The sequence below is a fragment of the Puma concolor genome, chromosome B1 (genome assembly GCF_028749965.1).
Source record: "Puma concolor isolate L17-30 chromosome B1, mPumCon1.1.hap2, whole genome shotgun sequence".
In the NCBI taxonomy this organism is placed as follows: Eukaryota; Metazoa; Chordata; class Mammalia; order Carnivora; family Felidae; genus Puma; species Puma concolor.
The window spans coordinates 72,735,749-72,742,568 of record NC_141670.1 but is presented as its reverse complement, the minus strand read 5'-3'; the positions used below and the strand labels follow the sequence as shown (position 1 = coordinate 72,742,568).

At 37.5% G+C, this 6,820-nt stretch overlaps 1 pseudogene; it reads right to left on the bottom strand.

Moving 5' to 3' along the window:
- Nucleotides 1–233: 233 nt before the first annotated feature.
- On the bottom strand, nucleotides 234–639 carry LOC112858526 (ragulator complex protein LAMTOR3 pseudogene; annotated as a pseudogene).
- Nucleotides 640–6,820: the final 6,181 nt, after the last annotated feature.

Below are 6,820 nucleotides of genomic sequence, written 5' to 3'. Positions count from 1 at the left end.
TTTGGTGACTGGACTAACTTCATGGGAGTTGTGATGTATTGAACTATTTCTGTGGTATCCCCAGATCTCACTAAATAAGAAAAGCCCCTACACACACACACACACACACACACAATCTATCTATAAATTACATCTTTTGGCTCTTTTCTTTAGTGTAAGGTAGAAAAAGGGGCCCTTTCTTGAGTACATGAAATTCAAGTATTATTGTCGTCTGAAGATTGTTGGATTGCTATTGCGTCTGTTATGATGAAAACAGGGTGTACATCAAAACCACTGCCAGATTAAGAAACTTCCACAACTTGTCCCAATTCTTCAAATAACAGAGCAAGTTCCTTTTCTAAGTTGACAATTAGTTCTGTACTGGCATTGCTGCTGGCTATGAAAGTCACAACCAACTGTAAATGATCGAATTGAACCACCTGGTGGATGATACTTTTATTTTTTTGAAAGAAGTTTGCTCCTTTGGTCTGTTGCAAAGGCAAAGGTAGATAAGAAACCAGGTCTCAAGGCATGCTCAGGAGCTTTATTTTTGGCCACTTAAATAACAGGAATTCCATCTCTATCTGACATAACAATTGCATGGAGTCCTTCAACACCTGGTAATTTTCTATACAGGAATCGCTTTAGGCCATCCGCCATGATGAACCCCTTTCTCTACAGGATCAATCTCCACACCTGGCTTTCTGGGCTGCCGTGTTCTCTCCACTGTGAATTCAGGAAGAGCTTCAAAGAGAGTCTCCCCTGAAAGCCGTGCTCACAGGATTTGTACCTCCTCTGTGCTCCAGGAAGCACTTCCTCTGCCTTTGAGGCCCGGTGACAGAGGCAACCTGCTCTTCTTCTAACACCATCTCCATGCCCTGAACTTCTGGCTAATTAACTCAAAACTGGTGGGTTTATTTATACCTTGGATGAGCAAATTCAATGTCCCATAACAAAAATATTGCATAAACTAATAGGACAAAAACACACTTATGCAGTTTTTGCAATAATAAATTTATTTCAAACTTTGCTGTTATGCCAGTCTTGTAAACTGAACATCAGCCCTGCCCCTTCCTGTATTCTTGCAATGCAAGGATGCAAGCTGGAGCATGGAAACTACAGTTCCCAGAATTCCTCACCCACAGGATTTAGTTTGAATCGTGAGCTTCAGATGGCAGAGAAAAGGAGAAGTGCCATTTCCCTCTGGCAGCAGTAGGCACCTGCATTGACAAAGAGACTCTTGAGATTTGTATCAGCCACATGCATGCCACACACAGCTAACATCCTCATTGGTATCTTCCTCTGATCTGTACTTTCCTCCTCAGGGTCTTCCGGGAGTTCTCCTAACACCTCTTTCTGCTTGAAATGCATGATGATTTCTGCTTTCCTGAAGAAAAAGATTCTGATATAGTGGTTATGCCAAAACTTAAATATTTGGTAGCTGAGATATTTTTTTTAAAAACCTTCTTGGTTGAATAGTTGAACCTCTTCTTAGCACCTCACCTCCATCTTCCTTCTCTGCTTGATTTTTCTCCATAGCACAAAATCACTGTCTGACACCCTGTATCTTTTACTTTTTAATCTTTTTAATTGCCCGTTATAGTAAAAGTGCCATGACGACAAGGACCCTTGTTTATCATACTGTTGAGTCCCCAGTTTCTAGAACAGTGCCTGTTATGTGATTGTTACTCATTACAAGTAGTTAAATGAATGCATGAATCTGAGGGAATGCTTTTTGATTCTTCCTGAGTGTCAGTAAACAGAAAAAAAAAAAAAAAAAAAAAAGGAGAGGAGGCCCAACTAGGGTAAGAAGAAACAGAGCATGCATGTTGTAATTTCAAGCAAGTTCTTATCCTATTTGACTAGTCCTCCAGCCGTGTTCTTCCTTCATTGTCTACTATGGTCACCATAAGTTTTAACTCACTTGCAAAGGGTAATAATCAGCCCAGCACTGAGTAGTGTTTTTCTCATGGTTTATCATTAAATTCCATTGTGATCTATAGTTGCTTATAATTTTAATCAAGAAGAATTCAATTTGGGGGTTGATAATTTTGATATTTCAGAAGAATATTCTAAGTGTATAAGCAGGTCCTTCACACGAATTAGGAAGAAAGCACTAATACCCCAACCAAGGGCAAAGGGCATACACTGACATTTCAAAAAACAAGAGATAATGATCATAATAATGACCACATAAGTATATAAATAAAGTATTTAAAATCGTTTATGGAACTAATACAATTTGAGATTCACTTTTCATGAAAATGTTTAACCTAAAATAAATGTCTAATTAAAATAATACAACACATGTGGAACATCCTTTGTACAAAATTCGTATTATAAATTGATTAAAGCTTATGAAATCATTTGGCAAGTGGCATTAGTAACCATAAAATAACTCATTTTCTAGAACCTAAATCCCTGGGAATGAATAAAGGAAAATACAAGGCATGTGAACAAACGTACTTACTTACAAAATTGTTCATCCATTGTTAATTATGTGTTGTCAATAACTTCAATTTGTTTATATCTTGTCTCTTTAGTCTCTTTATAATGTCTTTGATGAAACTAGTCAGAGTTTAGCAATCAGTTCCTTTGTCTAAATTTATCTTAAACATATTAAATATTTCCTTTTTTTTTTTTTTTTTTACTGACTCTTCTGCCTTGCTTTCCGATGGTCTGACTGGAGATACTGTTTTTTCTAAAAATGTTTCTAATAAAAATGGAGTATATCTTTAGACATTGTGTTATTAAGAATTTGATGGCTATAAAATCACCCTCCTCTCACCCTACCTGCCAAATCTTGCAAGTCAATTTTGTTGGATAAACAGTTCTAAATTGACAGCTCTTTTTCTCTCAGCACTTTCTAGCACCTTTAAGGTAATAGTGTATTTTCTTCTACCTTCAATCGTTTCTGTCCAGAAGTTAGCAAAATTGGCAGTCAACTTGTCATTCCATTGTAGATGATCTTAATTTGTTTTTTGTTTTTTGTTTTTTTTTGTCATGTTTAAAATCTATGTATCTTTGGTTGGGTCATTTCATCAAATGCTTCATAAGTGGATTTTTAAAAACTGCATCTATCCTTTTTGAAAATTGTTGGACTAACAAGAGGATAGGACGATGGGAATTAAATTCTGGAAAACTTTATCAATTGTCCCTTTTAATATCCTTTTAAATACCTTTAAATACCTTTAAATATCCTTTTAAATACCTTTCTACTAGATGTCTATTCCTTCTCAGTAGTATCTTCACCTGTCCTTTATGTTTTTACCCAACTGATTATCTAAGTTGTGTATCTAATTGTGTATCTAATTATCTAAAATTATCTAGATCTATCCAGATCTATTTTCCAGTTTATTAGTATTCTCTTCACTTTAATCTGCTATTTAACTTTCCCAGCAGAAGAGTTATTTTCAATCATTATATATATATATATATATATATATATATATATATATATATATATTTTTTTTTTTTTTTATGTGTTTTTGTTTTTGTTTTTGTTTTGAGAGAGACAGAGTGGGAGCAGGGGAGGAGCAGAGAGAGAGGGAGACACAGAATCCAAAGCAGGCTCCAGGCTCTGAGCTGTCAGCACAGAGCCTGATGTGGGGCTCGAACCCACAAACTGTGAGATCATGACCTGAGCCACAGTCAGATGCTTAACTGACTAGGCCACCCAGGTCCCCCTCAATCATTACATTTTTATTCCTGAGAGTTCCTTTTGGTTCTAGTTTCAGACTGGTCAAGTTTATATTCTGGTCTCTTTCCTACACAATGAATATATATTATTTTATAAAATATATTAAACATACTTATTTTATATTTTTTGAATAATTTCTTTTTGTAGGTCTGACTTCTAATTTATTGCATTTGGTTTTGTCTTCTAGGTCACATGTTGTCCAACAACCCAAGCTCTGGCCCACGGTGGATAAGCACATGACCATTAAACAATTGCCAGCTACCCAGCTACGGTGCTTGCCTCCCAGGGAAGTCTTTCTTTCTCACTGTATCTAGCTTGGGCTTGTTACACTTTCCGGACATCCAGCCTGGTGAGACCTTAAAGTCATGTTTAATTTTTTGTCCAGCATTGTCTAGTGTCGTGTCCCAGGCAGGGTTTCTCTGCACATCTGCCATAGTGTTGGAAAGGGAAGACCTGTTTTATTACTTGCATTACTTTCATAATCAGACCCAAATAGACTATTTTAACAAGTAAGAAGAGATTTGGTAAGGCACTATTTCCCTTAGGTACTACTGCCAACTATTTAAACACATTATTTTATAAATATAAAAGCAGCAGCTATAACTGTCATTTTCACAAAATGAGATTTCAACAAGTCTGCCTGTGCATAATTTGCCTATTTTTTTTTTCAGTGTCAAAACAGAGTTAAAACAGAGTTACTCTGAAACTTGAATTCGTCCCTTTTTTTAATCTGTGGCACAGGAGATGCCTTTTGGCCCCGTCTGGTGGGACTATCATTCAAGAGCATCTCAGTCTCCTTGGCTGCTTTTTCCAGTTTCGAGATCCATGTGCTCAGAAGGAGAAGCGTACATAAAACACTCTTATAAGCAAAGCTCAAAGAAAACATCTTGGCTTTGGAAGTAAATTGCAAACCGAAAGCAAAATTGATCCCATCCAGCAGATGTTTCTGACACATTAGTAGCGCTCTCTACCTAGCTCATTAGTAGAACACATCACCAGTTGGTGAGTGTCCTGTGTTAGAATAATGAAAACTACTGGGGACGTGGTCACACTGGGCTGCTTAGTGAGAGGCTTATTATGCTTCTTATACCATATTTTGTGGCTTTGCATTATAATAGAGTAATGCAGGAAGCAGCAAAGTTTTTATGTTACAACACTTAAAAGGAGAGAGGATACCTTTACTGACTAAAGCATACTTTTCATTTCATTTACCATTATTTAAAAAATTAAAAATGGGGCGCCTGGGTGGCGCAGTCGGTTGAGCGTCCGACTTCAGCCAGGTCACGATCTCGCGGTCCGTGAGTTCGAGCCCCGCGTCGGGCTCTGGGCTGATGGCTCGGAGCCTGGAGCCTGTTTCCGATTCTGTGTCTCCCTCTCTCTCTGCCCCTCCCCCGTTCATGCTCTGTCTCTCTCTGTCCCAAAAATAAAATAAAAAAAAAAAAAAAAAAAATACAAGTCTCACCGCCGGGTTAATTTATAAAAAAAAAAAAAAAAAAAAAAAAAAAATTAAAAATATGTCTTTGCACACAGGTGGCTCTCTTTTCTATGGGTCTGTAGGTCATGTTGCCTTGGAATGTTTCTTTCAACATTGAAGGATTGATAGATGTTCACATATTTATATTCACATATAAAAATTCTCATTTTGATTAAATCCTCTCCTTTATAAGTAATATTCTATTAAGACTGTGATATTTTTAAACTGTATTTTAACCCAGCTATACGGGAACCCCTTGAGATAGTGTTGTCATCCTGTGGAGGAAGATTTCTTGGGAGTTTCACTTACAGGAGCTCTGGGGTTGTTTATACATATAGTGCCTAGAGATAAAAAGTGTTAGAGAATTTTCAACTCTCCGTATAGTACATTCATTTAATTGCTGATTATTTTTTAAATGTTTGTTTTTCAGAGAGAGAGAGAGCCAGTGGGGAAGTGACAGAGAGAGAGAGAGAGAGAGAGAGAGAGAGAGAGAGAGAGACCCCCAAGCAGGCTATGCACTGTTACCACAGAGCCTAATGGGCGGTTTGAACTCGTGAACAGTGAGATCATTACCTGAGCTGAAGTCAGATGCTTAACCAACTGAGCCACCTAGGTGCCCCAATGATTACTTTTTAACATACCTTGCTTCAAGAGAAAACAAGAAGAAATCAACCTTTATGACATTTGAAGGATTGGGAGAAAATTACCCAAGTGTGTTTTCCTTAATAGTTTCTTCTGTGAGATGCTTTGCTTACCAATATACTCCCAATGCTTTGCCTACCTCTTCAGCAATCTTCCTAGCTCTGTTCTTCCCTTCCTTCATTCCTTCTCTCTCTGTTTCCCTTTTCTTTCTATAAATACATAATTCATAGAGAACATCCTACCCTTATTTAATTAACCAGTCTATTAAAAAAGAGAGCTATTGACTTTTGTTCCCCACTGCTTACTTGGTAGCTTAAAACTAATGTCAAGCAAAGAATTTAAGAGAATATATACACAGTTTGAAGTGCAAGTGTTGAAAATCCAAACCTATTGCATAATTGTGTCAGGAATATGTCCCTGTTCAAAGAATTCTCAACACTACCTTGAAATATTTGTTTCTGGGCATCATACTCAACCATCAAAATGATCCACAAGTGTTTGTTAAAAAGCAGGTTTCTGGGACCTACCAGTACCCAAAGAAACTGATTTTTTTTTTAATTTTTAAATGTTTATTTATTTTTGAGAGACAGAGTGCGAGCGGGGAAGGGGCACAGAGAGAGGAGACGCAGAATCTGAAGCAGGACCCAGGCTCTGAGCTGTCAGCACAGAGACCGACTTGGGGCTCGAACTCAGAACAGTGAAATCAAGACCTTGAGCCAAAGCCGGACACTTGACCAATTGAGCCATTCAGGCGCCCCATCAAAGAATCTGATTTAATACATCTGAACTGGGGTTCTTTATTTTGCATAATTAAGAAGCTCTTTGCAACATAACCAGAGTAATTCACACCTCAGGATTATGAACCAGATGGCCTGAGTCTGAGTCCTGTTTCTGTCACTTGTTAGCTGTGTGCTTTTGGGAAAGTTACTTAATCTTCCTATACCTCAATTTGTCATGTGTGAAGCAAATATAATCGTAGTGCTTACCTCAAAGGATTACTGGAAGAAAAGAATGACCTAATGCGT